The following is a 15907-nucleotide window of genomic DNA, read 5'->3' on the forward strand; positions in this document are numbered from 1 at the left end:
ACCACCAGGACAAGACCACAGGAAACAGATGATTCTTCTGCACAATCTGACTTTGCTGCAGCCTGGAATTGAACTACTGGTTTCGTCTGGTCAGAGGAGAACTGGCCCCCCAACTGAGCCTGGTTTCTCCCAAGGTTTTTTTCTCCATTCTGTCACCGATGGAGTTTCGGTTCCTTGCCGCTGTCGCCTCTGGCTTGCTTAGTTGGGGTCACTTCATCTACAGCGATATCGTTGACTTGATTGCAAATTATTATACAGATACTGTTTAAACTGAAATGATGACATCACTGAATTCAATGATGAACTGCCTTTAACTGTCATTTTGCATTATTGACACTGTTTTCCTAATGAATGTTGTTCAGTTGCTTTGACACAATCTGTTTTGTTTAAAGCGCTATATAAATAAAAGGTGACTTAACTAATGCCAGAGGACGAAAAACATTTTTCCATCTGAAGTCAGCTAATTGAAGATTCATTGATGTGATCATCTTCCAGAGCTCCCCCTCAAATGGCAAATAAAAGTGCAAATCTGTGTTTAATTTAATATTTATTCAAGTCTCATCTGATTGGAAATGCATTCATGCAAGAAATTGCTCATAACACGATTACACTTTTCACCAAAATATTTTCAGTAGATCTGGTTGCAAATCCAAAAAGAAATGTCATTTTCATTGTTCATTTGAGGAAATACCACAAAAGTATTTTATAAAGTGAGATCATGCAAGATTTTCTATAAGAAATAATTAAATGCATCTGTAAAAAAAATAAAAATAAAAAAACTTACCGAAAACATTATAGACATGCATTATTTAAACATTAAGGTCTATTGGAATGGGAAACATTCTGTAATAAATCACTATAGTTAGCTAAGATGGATATATTAATATGTGATCAGTACATGTCCCTTAGTGTAATGTCCTAAAATCCATTACTGTCTGGAAGGTCCCCTAACTCCCTGACATTAGGCCTTATCTTTCAATAAAAAGAGACTTATTAAAAAAATAATAATAATTTTTTAGAGATGAATGGCTTCAGGAATATCAGCATTTAGATGAAAAAACTCCATTCCTACATTGCCTGTGAAGTATTTTGCTTGTTCTAAAATCCACAACAGTTATATAAAATATAATTATATACATACGCTAACCATACTGACTAGTCATGAGTTTCCCTAACAGAATACTGGGATGTCACAAATTGCAGGACTCAATTCCATCAACACCACAAATCCAGATTTTCAGTGCTGGCAAATCCTGGATTTTCTCGAATCTTCCAGTAAGTTCCATTTGTCACCCACACCTCTCTTCCAGCACGATCTTTGGTTTTTCTGATGAAATATTTGTACATGGTTTTAAATTAAGTATTTACAATTACACTTTATTAGTTCATGAATAATTATGTTGATTCACTCTAAATATGGAGAAATTCACAGCGATTTTTAAATATTTATATCTTTTGCAGATTATTTCATTAACATACAGGTGCATCTCAAATTAGAATGTCGTTGGAAAAGTTAATTTAAGTAATAAACTTCTCAACAAATTGCAATTAAAAAAATTTTTTTAGTGAATTGTTGGCCTTCTGGAAAGTTGTACTCAATACTTGGTAGGGGCTCCTTTTGCTTTAATTACTGCCTCAATTCAGCGTGTCATGGAGGTGATCAGATTGTGGCACTGCTGAGGTGGTCTGGAAGCCCAGGTTTCTTTTACAGTGACCTCCAGCTCATCTGGATTGTTTGGTCTCTTGTTTCTCATCTTCCTCTTGACAATAGCCCATAGATTCTCTCTGGGGTTCAGGTCTGGTGAGTTTGCAGACCAGTCAAGCACACCAACACCATGGTCATTTAACCAACTTTTGGTGCTTTTGGCAGTGTGGGCAGGAGCCAAATCCTGCTGGAAAATGAAATCAGCATCTTCAAAAAGCTGGTCAGCAGAAGGAAGCAAGAAGTGCTCCAAAATTTCTCTGTAAACTGGTACTGTGACTTTGGTTTTAAAAAAACACAATGGACCAACACCAGCAGATGGCACTGCACCCCAAATCATCACAGACTGTGGAAAACTTAACACTGGACTTCAAGCAGCTTGAGCTATGAGCTTCTCCACCCTTCCTCCAGACTCTAGGACAGGGATAGGCAACTCCGGTCCTGGAGGGCCACTATCCTGCAGAGTTTGGCTTCAGCCCTCATAAAAACTAACCTGCCTGTATCTATCTAGTAATCCCGAAAGCACTGATTTCCTTGTTCAGGTGTGTTTACTTAGGGTTGGAGCTAAACTCTGCAGGACAGTGGCCCTCCAGGACCGAAGTTGCCTATCCCTGCTCTAGGACCTTGGTTTCCAAATGAAATACAAAACTTGTTCTCTTGTGAAAAGAGGATTTTGGACAACTGGGCAACAGTCCAGTTCTTCTTCTTACCCCAGGTAAGATGCCTCTGACGTTGTCTGTGGTTCAGCAAAGTCCTTGACACGTCTGTGTGTGGTGGCTCTTGATGTCTTGACCCCAGCCTCAGTCCATTCCTTGTGAAGTTCACTCAAATTCTTGAATAAATTTGGCTTGACAATCCTCATAAGGCTGCGGTTCTCTCGGTTGGTTGTGCATCTTTTTCTTATACACTTTTTCCTTTGACTCAACTTTGTTAATATGCTTGAATACAGCACTCTGTGAACAGCCGGCTTCTTTGGCAATTCATATTTTTGGCTTACACTCCCTGTGAATCGCATGCGATTTATCGTGCAGCCCTATTGTGAGCCTTAATCATCACAATTAAAATAAGCAAAGACTTAAACTACTTCAGTTTGTGTGCATTGAATTTAATACACAAGTTTCAAAATTTTAGTTGAATTATTGAAATTAACTTTTCCACGACATTCTAATTTACTGAGATGAACCTGTATGTGGTCCTCTGACATATTTGATTATACATCTGACGATGTATTTTCTTCAGATTACCAGCAGATTTTAGAAACAGAAATATAGAATAAATATTGGGACTCACATAAAGAAACGTGGAACATGCTCTTCACCCATCTGGGTCATTTCCTTACATCTTTCACGTTGTTTCTCCTCTATTTCATCCTTATGTTTTTCGGCTTCTGCCACTTTGCCATCTTCAAGAAGCCTACAAGTAAAAAAAAAAAAAAAAAATAGCTAACTCAAATACATAAATATCTTCACTTGCTATGTTATATGAACGAAAACAATGACATTCAGGTAAATTTGACCAAAATGGCAAATAACCAAGCTTTGATAACTGAAATGAGGATACCAACTATAATGAATAAAACCTTATAGGTATACTCCACCCAAAAATGCAAATTGTCTTATTTTCTCATCCACATGCTGTCTCACACAAGTCTCACAACATGCTTTGTAGAAACAAAGTCATGTACATCTGGTGATGACATGAGGAGAGAATTAGAATTTTAGGGTGGAGTTTCTCTTTAAGTATATAATATTGTAAAGTATTGTAAACCTGCAATACAAATTAGTATAACTGTTAGAGAAAGGTGATGCTGACACCAATGTTTACAAATGATTTACAGGGCAATGATGCTTTAGCATTAACTTTAGGAGTAGTTACATGTTATCTGTGTTCAGAGCATCTTACAAACTTAGTTTGATTCAGTGACAAAATCAATTTAACATTTGCTTTAAATAAATAATAAATTTGATGGGTTTTGTTCCAACCAATGTTTTGAAAGTACAAATTACAGTGCAAAATATAAGATTTTTTCATCTCTAATTAGTGGCTGTTGCCACATACCTTTGGTCTGGACGGAAACGAGTGTCTGTCGGGGGCAATTTATCAATTATATCAGGTGTCAGTTCATTCAGTTCATTCTCTGGCATATTGGGAGAAGCCATAGTAGTCAAAGTAATCATCTGGCTGAGGATCTGTGAATTATGATATGAACAATTTAATTCAATATCCATCTAAACAATGTAAATTAGTTAAGACTATTGTGTGCATGGTCACTTACTGGGCTTCCAAATGCATTGTGGGTTGGAAAGTGTATTACAGAAGATGCCTTCATGCCATGATCCCCCGAAGCGGTGACGCACTCTACCAGCATGGTCAAGGACTGTGCCTTGCACTTCATTCTTGCTGTTTTCGTCACCCCAGTAACGCGACTGGACAAATGAGAATTACATTAGGTTTATATACACGTGTGAAGATTTTATGTAAAGCTGGAAATCTAGTCTTAATTGTAGAATGATTCTTGGTTTTACAGTGTCCTCCACAAATATTGGCACTGCCAAACAACTCCTTTTTTACTGCCTCCACATTGTGATGTCACTTGCACCTGATCACCTCCACAACAACACATCAGTTCTTACTTTACCTTCGAAAAGAAGGCAGCAACACTATTTTTAAACATAAGTAGGTCTTTTAGCAAAATCAGTATCACTTTATAATAAGGTTCATTAGTTAACATTATTTAACTACTTTAATTCACAAACTAAGCATTAACAATACTTCTACATTTACTAATTTTAGTTAGTTAATTTCAACATTTACAGTACTAATGCATTGTTAAAATCAAATGTGATAGATCAAATGTGTGTTTTTACAAGTGTTCTGAAGGATCAAAAGTTTGGTAAAAAAAAAAAAAAATACAATTATATTAACCTAAATGTATTTTATATTAATTCTTTAGCAAACATTTCAAATTAATTTAGAAAAAATCCTGACCTTGGCCGATATTCTTTGAATGAGACCATTATAGCGCAGAAATCAAGATTATTTAATCTTGCTTCAATCATTTGATTTAAACAGTTTGAGAAATTAAGTCAAAATGTGACTCACAGCTCCCAGAAATGTATGCATTACTTTATTCTCTAATAAATATCTCTGTTGTTGCAACAGCAAAGATCTAACATTCACATTTGTCAACTGAGAGCCGGAATTCTAGTATGGAGATATTTACATTGGAGAAGAAAGTAAACTTATTTTCACAAACTTAAATGCTTTTGGGGGTTTTCTGGGTGTCATGTTTTATGTTTTTTTTTTTTTAGATAAATCTAGATTACTAAAAGCTGTGCACTTTGCTAATATGAATGTTAAGTCACATACAATGGTACAACAGCCCAGGCCTACAACCAAATCCTATCAAATGCCCAACACTTATGGCACAAATTGTATGCGATTATTCTGATACTTTTGCATTTTTTTGTTAACGCTTGAAGCTGGTCACTATTAACTTCCATGACATGCACCTTTTGTGGTCTGAGAAAGAAAGAAAGAAGGTCCTACAGCATTGAAACATCACCAGAGTGAGTAAATAAATGACTGAATAATTAGTTTAAGTGAAGAAATAAAAAAACAACTAAAACATACTTTGACAAATGTGATCTTGCAGGTGCACTCATCGTTGTTAAAATTACGAATGACAATGTCACCGTAGTGCTCGAGCCATCTCTGTTGACTGAACACATTGTGTATGCAAGTGACTGCTTTATTCCATTCATAATGACCACCATAGCTGAAGAGGAAAGAACAATCAGAAAAATTCATCAGATGCACAGTGACCAGTTTATTTTGCTCAATTTATGGAATATAGTACACAACTTTTTAATATTTTTTTTTTTTAAATAACAGTTTCCTTGGATTTCTTTGGGTCTTGGATGATACAGATGTGGCCTTTGAGAATGCACATTTTTACAAACTGCAGCACTCAATTTTTCAATAAAATATCTTGATTTACTTTAATTGTTCTACTTTAACATTATCCAATAATGCACAAATGGAATGCGTTACATGAACTGACATGTAGTTTAAGCTTGGCATTGAGAAATAGAGATTCAAGGAGACTTATGTAATCCATAGACATGTCCCAAAGATGTAACTTTACATGAATTAAATAAGATGGTCTTAAATAAGTGCATGTTGGAAACAAAACAGCTTACTTTAATGCTCTCTATCATTATGCAATATTCTCTTGTAAAGCTGCCGTTTATGAGTCCCGTTCACTTATTGGGTTGCTCAAGCATGTTGCAGTTCAGCCACCATATGTAGCTTTTAATCAGATCCACTCACTCAAGACTCCCTTAATGACATTAACATGTACTAAATAACCTTTATTTTGTTAACAAGGACCCAAGTACTATGTAAAGGCATAATTAAAAACAGCACCCTGTCAGCCAGTATTTCATAATCTAGATAGACTGAAAATAGTTTTAATATTTCTGAAAACATTACAGTCGGACGACTGGAAGCAGACTGTATCAATTTCCTTAAAGTCCCCATGAAATCAAAATTAAATATTTTTGGTGTTAACAAACATGTTCGAGATTAAGGTTATCTATAAGGCAGTGTACTCTAAAACAGTGTCAAAATGTGCATTTAGAAGATAAGCATTCAAAGCTGGCAGTTCATCTCTTCCACCAAAACAGCTCAACGATTTTTCACGATTTTTCATATGTTTCACCTTCTCATCAAATCTTCTGACCAATCAAATACTCTCTAGAACTTTGTAAATCCATTTTGTGTATTGTTAATATATTATTGCTAGAGATGTAGAACTAGGAGTTGTTTTGTATGCAAAGAGAGAATTACAGTGTTATATACAAATGCTTGTACTAATTGTCAAAAACAGAAGTGAAAAAAATAAATCAGTTCGCGGCCATTTAAACATGCAAAAATAAAATAAATTTGGTCAATCTCTTGTACTTTATTTGATTATCTTCTCAGAGTACATGGTATAGACTGTTTCAACGGCAACAAGATAAACAAACGTTACTGGGCATGTGCGCTTTTTTGGACCTAACTTAACTTCCGGTAGACTTCCAAATAGAATCAGTAACAACAGCCAAGTCCCTCTAGAGTAGATATTTTTTGATAAAATATGTTTGCCGCGTGGATCAGGCGGACTTAATGAAAATGCAAATTCATTCTTTGCCAGCAGGAGATGTTTTAAAGCATAGACATAAAGCGCGAGAAATAGAGGCTTCCCCAGTAACAGCTGTAAACAAAGCAGAGCTGGTACGCTCACACGCTGCTTTATCAGGCATACAACATGCAAGTCTTCCTTCAGAAATACAGCCATATAAAAACACCTGTGCCTCGTTTTGATATTTAAACATGTAAATGTAAGGAATTATTATTATTAAACGTGCAGTACGTAACGTTACTCATGTTTATTCAACGAAGCCTTTTTGAAAATCGATCAGTTTTACAAATGTGGCGAGTCTCCAAAAATGAATAAATGTATGGGAAACACATCCCGCAGCACAACCACCTGACCCCAACTTCAGTCTACTCATCAACTTGACTTTAACTGCTTTTGTAGAAGGCACTGCAGCCAGACCGATATACACAACACAGACCGGAAGTTAACTTAGGTCCAGGCGCGTGCACCCGATGAAACCGTCTATATAATGATCGGAATGGAATAAAGGTGAAAAACTGGTTTCTAGAATCTACAGTGATCAGACTCCGTCCTGCATTTGGGTAGACTACTGCCCAGACTGGCTCCAAATGACAGCAGCCATACTGAGATCTTTTGGCTTCACTTTTCTGTAGTGGAAGAAAGTGGAAATACATCGTCCATCTTTTTTTACAGTCTATGGTAACTACTGTAAAGCGTGGCAAGACATTCATTGGTCAATGTTTCTGCGAAAAAGACTAATGAAGAGATTTAGGATTAAAACGCTGAAGATGAAGCAGATGAAAACATTGCATTTTACAGTATCACTGTACTGTACTTGCAAAAAACGCAGACCATGTGTCTATTTTATTTTATTTAGATGTATTTATTTAGCCCGCACCCTGTAGCTAGAATGCATATTGCTTGTCTGTCAAGATCGGGAAAAAACAATTGATTGATTGGGATATTTGCACTTAGTTATGCATTTTTTAATAATTGGAAGTTTCGTGACATGCACTTATGATAATATGATTTTTACTTTAAAATTGCTATAATTTCGAAATAAGAACATTTTCTAAAGTGATTTTAGCCCTGTGATTTGACAACTCTGTTGGAAAGGGTGTGACTTTTTTAGGCTTCAATGGAAAGCCCTTTGCTATGACTGGCTAAAATCTTTTCATATAAGTATTACACATGGGCCCCTCTCAAAAACTTATGCAGATATAGGACTTGCAAAAGGGAGCAGAATTTCAACAGCCTTCTGACCTATAAGTTGGAACTTCCTCTCCACACCAAACCAGAATTCACAAAGTGTCAGTAATGAGAACTTTTGCCTCATGCTTGAGTCATCTGAAGCAGTGAATGGATCTCTCACCCAGTCAAACTGCAAACTTTTGTTGGAAAAAGTTGTTAAGACTTTCAGAAGACTCTGTATTTCCTTGCTTGAGTTTCCTGCCCCACATCTCCAGTTTTCAGATGAATGAGATAACTAGGTCTGCCATATGTGGTAGGTATTTGTCTTTTGCCCTGCAGCTAGCTGGAGGTATAGTTGATTCAACTTGGAGAAAATGTCACTGAGATAAGTTGTGAAACTGTGTGTGCGGAGAAACAGCACAGCAGTGCAATCGTTGCCAGTCTGCTCACAGAACGCCAATGTCATGATTTCAATGGTCTTGTTTTGATGTAGTTGACGATGATCACTTCAGACAAAACATTTTTTAATGTAGGGCTCAACTGCCATGATCAAGTGCTTATCAATGTATAATGCAGTATGTCCACTGCACTTTCAGTGAGAGACTGTTGAGGAGTGCCTGTAATCCTCCTAGTCCATGCAAATTCCCAAGCAGTCCTCCCATTTACTCCCAGCCTCTGTTGAGTATGAATCTATAATCTTAAAAAGTTAAATCAGCCATTGCTCTTTTTGGGATGTATTTGCAAAACAGTAAATCCTCATTCAGTGACTCAAAAATCAACAAATCGTGCACACGCTATTAACCAACTGTCCTTGTTGCTGTCAGTGGATTCATTACATTTACATTTATTCATTTAGCAGACGCTTTTATCCAAAGCGACTTACAGATGAGGACAGTGGAAGCAATCAAAAACAACAAAAAGAGCAATGATATATAATTGCTATAACAAGTCTCAGTTAGGTTAACAGTACACATAGCATGGGATTTTAAATAATATAATATAAAGAAAACAGAATAAAAAAAATAGAGCAAGCTCGTGTTAGAGGTCTTTACACATACACACATACAATTGCATAATTAATGAAAAGAAAATATAATACAAAAGATTAGAAATGTAGTTAGATTTTTTTTAAAAGTTTTAATAGAATTAGAATAGTGAGTGTTAAAGTTAGAGGGTCAAATAAAGATGGAAGAGATGTGTTTTAAGCCGATTCTTGAAGATGGCTAAGGACTAAGCTGTCCGGATTGAGTTGGGGAGGTCATTTCACCAGGAGGGAACATTTAATTAAAAAGAACGCAAGCTTCTAGAGGGCACATAAGTCTGAAGTAACAAATTTAGGTAAATGGGTGCAGAGCCAGTGGTAGTTTTGTAGGCAAACATCAATGCCTTGAATTTTATACGAGCAGCTATTGGAAGCCAGTGCAAATTGATAAACAGAGGTGTGACATGTATTCTTATTGGCTCATTAAAAATTAATCTTGCTGCCGCATTTTGAATTAATTGTAAAGGTTTGATAGAATTGGCTGGATGACCTGCCAAGAGGGCATTGCAATAGTCCAGCCTGGACAGAACAAGAGCTTGAACAAGGAGTTGTGAAGCATGTTCCGAAAGAAAGGGCTTGATCTTCTTGATGTTGAATAAAGCAAATCTGCAGGATCGGACAGTTTTAGCAATGTGGTCTGAGAAAGTCAGCTCATCATCAATCATAACTCCAAGGCTTCTAGCTGTTTTTGAAGGAGTTATGGTTGATGTGCCTAACTTGATGGTGAAATTGTGATGAAACGATGCGTTTGCTGGAATCACAAACAATTCTGTCTTGGCAAGGTTGAGTTGAAGGTGATGGTCCATCATCCAGAAAGAAATGTCTGTTAGACAAGCTGAGATGCGAATAGCTACTGTCGGATCATCAGGATGGAATGAGAGGAAGAGTTGAGTGTCATCAGCATAGCAGTGGTATGAAAAGCCATGTTTCTGAATGACAGAACCTAATGATGCCATATAGACAGAAGAGAAGTGGTCCAAGAACTGAGCCCTGAGGCACCCCAGTAGTTAGATGTTGTGACTTGGACACCTCAACTCTCCAAGATACTTTGAAGGACCTATCTGATAGGTAAGACTCAAACCATTGAAGTGTGGTTCCTGAGATGCCTTTTGCCAGTTGGGTTGATAGGAGGATCTGGTGGTTAACCATGTCAAAAGCAGCGGACAGATCAAGCACGATAAGTACTGAAGATTTGGATTCTGCTCTTGCCAGTCTTAGAGCTTCAACAACTGAGAGGAAGGCAGTCTCAGTTGAATGTCCACTTCTGAAGCCAGATTGGTTGAGGTCAAGGAGGTTGTTGTGTGTGAGAAATGTAGAGACTTGGTTGAACACAGCTCGTCCAAGTGTTTTTGCAATGAAAGGAAGAAGGGAAACTGGTCTGTAGTTCTCTAAAAGAGATGGGTTGAGGTTGGGTTTCTTAAGTACTGGAGTTATACTTGACTGTCTAAATGATGAGGGAAAAACACCAGTGTGGAGGGATGTGTTGATGATGTGAGTGAGGGCAGGTACAACTGCAGGAGAAATGGCTTGAAGGAGATGAGATGGAATAGGATCAAGCAAGCAAGTTGTAGGGTGATTAGAAAGGATGAGTTTTGAGACTTCTGCCTCAATTCATTAACTTGAATCCCTTTCCTCTCATTTTCTTAATGCGCTGCTCCTCAATGTCATTTGCAATATCACAAATTACTCTTTATTATGGTGTCATTAGACACTGGGATGGTCTTATTTTATGACGCTCGTCTCATCAAGCATAACTAGCACCTTATCTATGGCAACGGGAAGAATAAACTCCGACAATCCAGTGAGATTTTTTGCATTGTGCAATTTGATTCAAGCCAGTTGCGCTATCGCTGTTGCTGCCCATGATACTGATTAAGTTTTCTTTTGAAAAACTCAAGTGGCATTTGAACAATTCAGATGCATGCTCTCAATGTGTCTTCTTAATTTTGTGGATTCATGGTGTATGTTTTAAGACATAGGACACATATAGCCCTTTCCTGACATTAACAGTGAAGCCGAGAGCAAGATATTGTAAATCTGTCATTTTCTGCACTTAGCTTTTGAATGACCAGCATCTGCCTGGGTCTGTGCAACTTCATCTATGGCTTTTCTCTTACCTTTTACAAACCAATTCATTTCCCATTCTACATCTGTTGGCTGTTTACGGTTGTATTTCTTTTTCTGTTGATAGCCCGTGCCCCCCACTTTGATAACCACTGATATTATTTAATTCTAACACTCCAGCGGCTGAGGCCAAAGACACGATGCAGAAATAGGCATTAATCTGATTCTGCAGAAGTGGGCTTTCGTCTCACTATTACGTCATAATGTGAAAATCTGGAACGAGTGGATTTCTGATCTTGGTAAAAAAAAAAAAAAAAAAAAAAAAGGAAAAAAAGCTGTTTTTGAACTAACAAGGAAGTTTTAAGCTCTGAAATTTACAGGACATTTTTATAGTACAATGACATCTTTCTTACATGTCAAAACATGAAGACAAATTTAATTTCTAAATTTCTGACCCCTTTAAATTACACTGAATGTACATTTAAATTAAATTTAATATAATGCTTGATGCACTTATTTTAGATTATGGGCTATTCGGTTTATCAGTTTTTCATATTCTATAGAGAAGAAAAAGCTTGAAGGAAAAATATTTTTCTCGTTTTGGTAGTAAATTGAGCATAAGACAGGATAAAAACTTGTAGTTTTCTGTTCGTTGTTTTTAAATCACACCATCCCATGTTTTAGATGATCTAGAATATATAGCAGTGCATAACTTAATTCTCACGCGGCAGCAAGATTAATTTTTAATAAGCCAAAAAGAATACGTCAAACCTCTGTTTGTCAATTTGCACTGGCTTCCAATAGCTGCTCGTATAAAATTCAAGGCATTGATGTTTGCCTACAAAACTACCACTGGCTCTGCACCCATTTACCTAAATTTGTTACTTCAGACTTATGTGCCCTCTAGAAGCTTGCGTTCTGCAAGTGAACGTCGCTTGATTGTGCCATCCCAAAGAAGCACAAAGTCACTTTTACAGACTTTTTAATTAAATGTTCCCTCCTGGTGAAATGACCTCCCCAACTCAATCCCAGCAGCTGAGTCCTTAGCCATCTTCAAGAATCTGCTTAAAACACATCTCTTCCATCTTTATTTGACCCTCTAACTTTAGCACTTACTATTCTAATTATATTCTTAAAAAAATGTAACTACCTCTCTAATCTTTTTGTATTCCATTTTTTTTTCATTTATTATGCAATTGTGTGTGTGTGTGTGTGTGTGTGTGTGTGTATATAAAGACCTCTAACACTAGCTTACTCTATTCTTTTTTTATTCTATCTGTTTTCTTTTTATAATATTTAAAAGCCCATGCTACGTGTACTGTGTTAAGCTAACTGAGACTTGTTATGACACTTATACAGGTCCTTCTCAAAAATTTAGCATATTGTGATAAAGTTCATTATTTTCCATAATGTAATGATAGAAATTAAACTTATATATATTTTAGATTCATTGCACACCAACTGAAATATTTCATGTCATTTATTGTTTTAATACTGACGATTTTGGCATACAGCTCATGAAAACCCAAAATTCCCATCTCAAAAAATTAGCACATCATGAAAAGGTTCTCTAAACGAGCTATTAACCTAATCATCTGAATCAACTAATTAACTCTAAACACCTGCAAAAGATTCCTGAGGCTTTTAAAAACTCCCAGCCTGGTTCATTACTCAAAACCGCAATCATGGGTAAGACTGCAGACCTGACTGCTGTCCAGAAGGCCATCATTGACACCCTCAAGCAAGAGGGTAAGACACAAAGAAATTTATGAATGAATAGGCTGTTCCCAGAGTGCTGTATCAAGGCACCTCAGTGGGAAGTCTGTGGGAAGGAAAAAGTGTGGCAAAAAACGCTGCACAACGAGAAGAGGTGACCGGACCCTGAGGAAGATTGTGGAGAAGGACCGATTCCAGACCTTGGGGGACCTGCGGAAGCAGTGGACTGAGTCTGGAGTAGAAACATCCAGAGCCACCGTGCACAGGCGTGTGCAGGAAATGGGCTACAGGTGCCGCATTCCCCAGGTCAAGCCACTTTTGAACCAGAAACAGTGGCAGAAACGCCTGACCTGGGCAACAGAGAAGCAGCACTGGACTTTTGGACAAATTTTGCATGTCATTCAGAAATCAAGGTGCCAGAGTCTGGAGGAAGACTGGGGAGAAGGAAATGCCAAAATACCTGAAGTCCAGTGTCAAGTACCCACAGTCAGTGATGGTCTGGGGTGCCATGTCAGCTGCTGGTGTTGGTCCACTGTGTTTTATCAAGGGCAGGGTCAATGCAGCTAGCTATCAGGAGATTTTGGAGCACTTCATGCTTCCATCTGCTGAAAAGCTTTATGGAGATGAAGATTTCATTTTTCAGCACGACCTGGCACCTTGTCACAGTGCCAAAACCACTGGTAAATGGTTTACTGACCATGGTATTACTGTGCTCAATTGGCCTGCCAACTCTCCTGACCTGAACCCCATAGAGAATCTGTGGGATATTGTGAAGAGAAAGTTGAGAGACGCAAGACCCAACACTCTGGATGAGCTTAAGGCCGCTATCGAAGCATCCTGGGCCTCCATAACACCTCAGCAGTGCCACAGGCTGATTGCCTCCATGCCACGCCGCATTGAAGCAGTCATTTCTGCAAAAGGATTCCCGACCAAGTATTGAGTGCATAACTGAACAATTATTTGAAGGTTGCCTTTCTTTGTATTAAAAACACTTTTCTTTTATTGGTCAGATGAAATATGCTAATTTTTTGAGACAGGCATTTTGGGTTTTCATGAGCTGTATGCCAAAATCATCAGGATTAAAACAATAAAAGACCTGATATATTTCAGTTGGTGTGCAATGAATTAAAATATATGAAAGTTTAATTTTTATCATTACATTATGGAAAATAATGAACTTTATTACAATATGCTAATTTTTTGAGAAGGACCTGTTTTTCATAGCTCTTTGTTGTTTTTGATTGCTTCCACTGTCTTTATTTGTAAGTCGCTTTGGATAAAAGCGTCTGCTAAATGAATAAATGTAATGTAATAAATGTAAATGTATTTCCTGTACCAGAGCATTCATAGTGGCCCTGCGTGCTACTGTGACCATGTCATGTGTGACCCTTTCCCTTCGATGTGCATTCTCAATGGCCACAACTATATATAAACCTCAAAACTGAATGAAAACGAATATCCAAAGAATAACATTTTAAATTCAAATAAAATTATTTGCTTCTCAGCTGTGTAGAGAGCTCAGTTGAACCATACTCACTTTGGCAAAGTTACATTAACCATTCCGGTTGAAACAATTTCCACTGACTTCCCCCAGAACTTATACTTCCATCTCTGGTCTGAAAATGAAGAAGGACTGAATGAATGACCAAATGAATCAACAAATAAAATAAAAATGTGTATGAAGAGTTTGGTTCCAAAACACAATAAATCAATTGATTAAGTAAAAATGTGTTTTCTTTACCAAGAAGGTGGCATGATGAAAACCACTACTGTCCATTTCAAACTTTCACATAACATCTTTAGGTTATAATTGACAATCAAAACCTGGATTTTAATTTTTGATGCTAAGATTTATAAAATTGTATTATTTTTGTTCCCAACATGCAATAAATCCATTGAATTAATATGAAAGTTATTTTTCATATTGAAACTAATGAAAATACACAACATAGTAAGTTGATCCAAATATGACAGCCTCTGAACTTGGTCAATATGAATTATATTATAATCATAATATTTATATAAAGGCACTGGACTAAAAATACATTCAGTTATCGCTTCTAGAATGAATTCAACGGTTCTTGTTAACGCTATTAATTAATTCCAGCAATAAAAGAACATTTCACCATGAACAAGAACATGAAAAACTATCACATTAGACCACAGAAATTCCAAATTGACATTTCCCTTCCATTCAACTTCCAAAAGTGCATTCATCTTTGCAAAATGTGTTACATTCATTCAGTTGACTAGTGCTTCAAATAAAAATCACTAACACTGACAAGCTACGCAAAATACCAAAAACTACGACTTTATTCAGCATTGTCTTCTCTTCTCTTTTTGCACCAGTTCACCAAATCGAACTGAATCGTTTGAAACTATTTGAGTCTTCAATAAGCATTAATCCACAAATTGGTTCAGACGCTCTGTGTGTCATTCTGCTTCACACAGAATCACACATGCGCAGTATCATCAGCTCCTCAGTTCTCGAATCGGACGCGTCTGACAGAAACGGTTCTATACTCGAGAATGAGTCATCATCTGGCTGGGCTCGGTGTTCATCTTCAGTTCTCTCTTCACAGCAGTTCAGTCAGTGTACTGTTTGAGTAAATGAATTACTCCGGGATATTGGTTTGTTTGAACTCAGAGGGAGTGTCAGACACATTAAAAATGTTAACAGCTTAAGTCATTTGTGGATTAATGCGTATTGGAGACGCGAACCATTTAAAATGATTCAGTTCGATTTGGTGAACTGGTTCAAGAAGATCCAGTTATCGAATGATTTGTTCATGAACCGGATATCACAAACTGCTTTGTTTTGAACTCTCTCACAACAGACACGGAAGAGAAGACAATGCTGAACAAAGTCGTAGTTTTTGCTATTTTTGGACCAAAATGTATTTTCAATGCTTCAAAATATTCTAACTGACCCTCTAATGTCACATGGACTACTTTGATGATGTTTTTCTTATCTTTCTGGACATGGAGAGTAGACCGTACACAGTTTCATCTACAGCGATATCGTTGA

The 15907-nt window shown here is 37.0% G+C and overlaps 1 pseudogene; it reads right to left on the reverse strand.

Annotated features, from left to right (window-relative positions):
* Nucleotides 1-1215: 1215 nt before the first annotated feature.
* The window catches only part of LOC132104578 (oxysterol-binding protein-related protein 7-like), an 80299-nt pseudogene continuing 65607 nt past the window's right edge, over nucleotides 1216-15907 (reverse strand).

Source organism: Carassius carassius, chromosome 25, assembly GCF_963082965.1.
Source record: "Carassius carassius chromosome 25, fCarCar2.1, whole genome shotgun sequence".
In the NCBI taxonomy this organism is placed as follows: domain Eukaryota; kingdom Metazoa; phylum Chordata; class Actinopteri; order Cypriniformes; family Cyprinidae; genus Carassius; species Carassius carassius.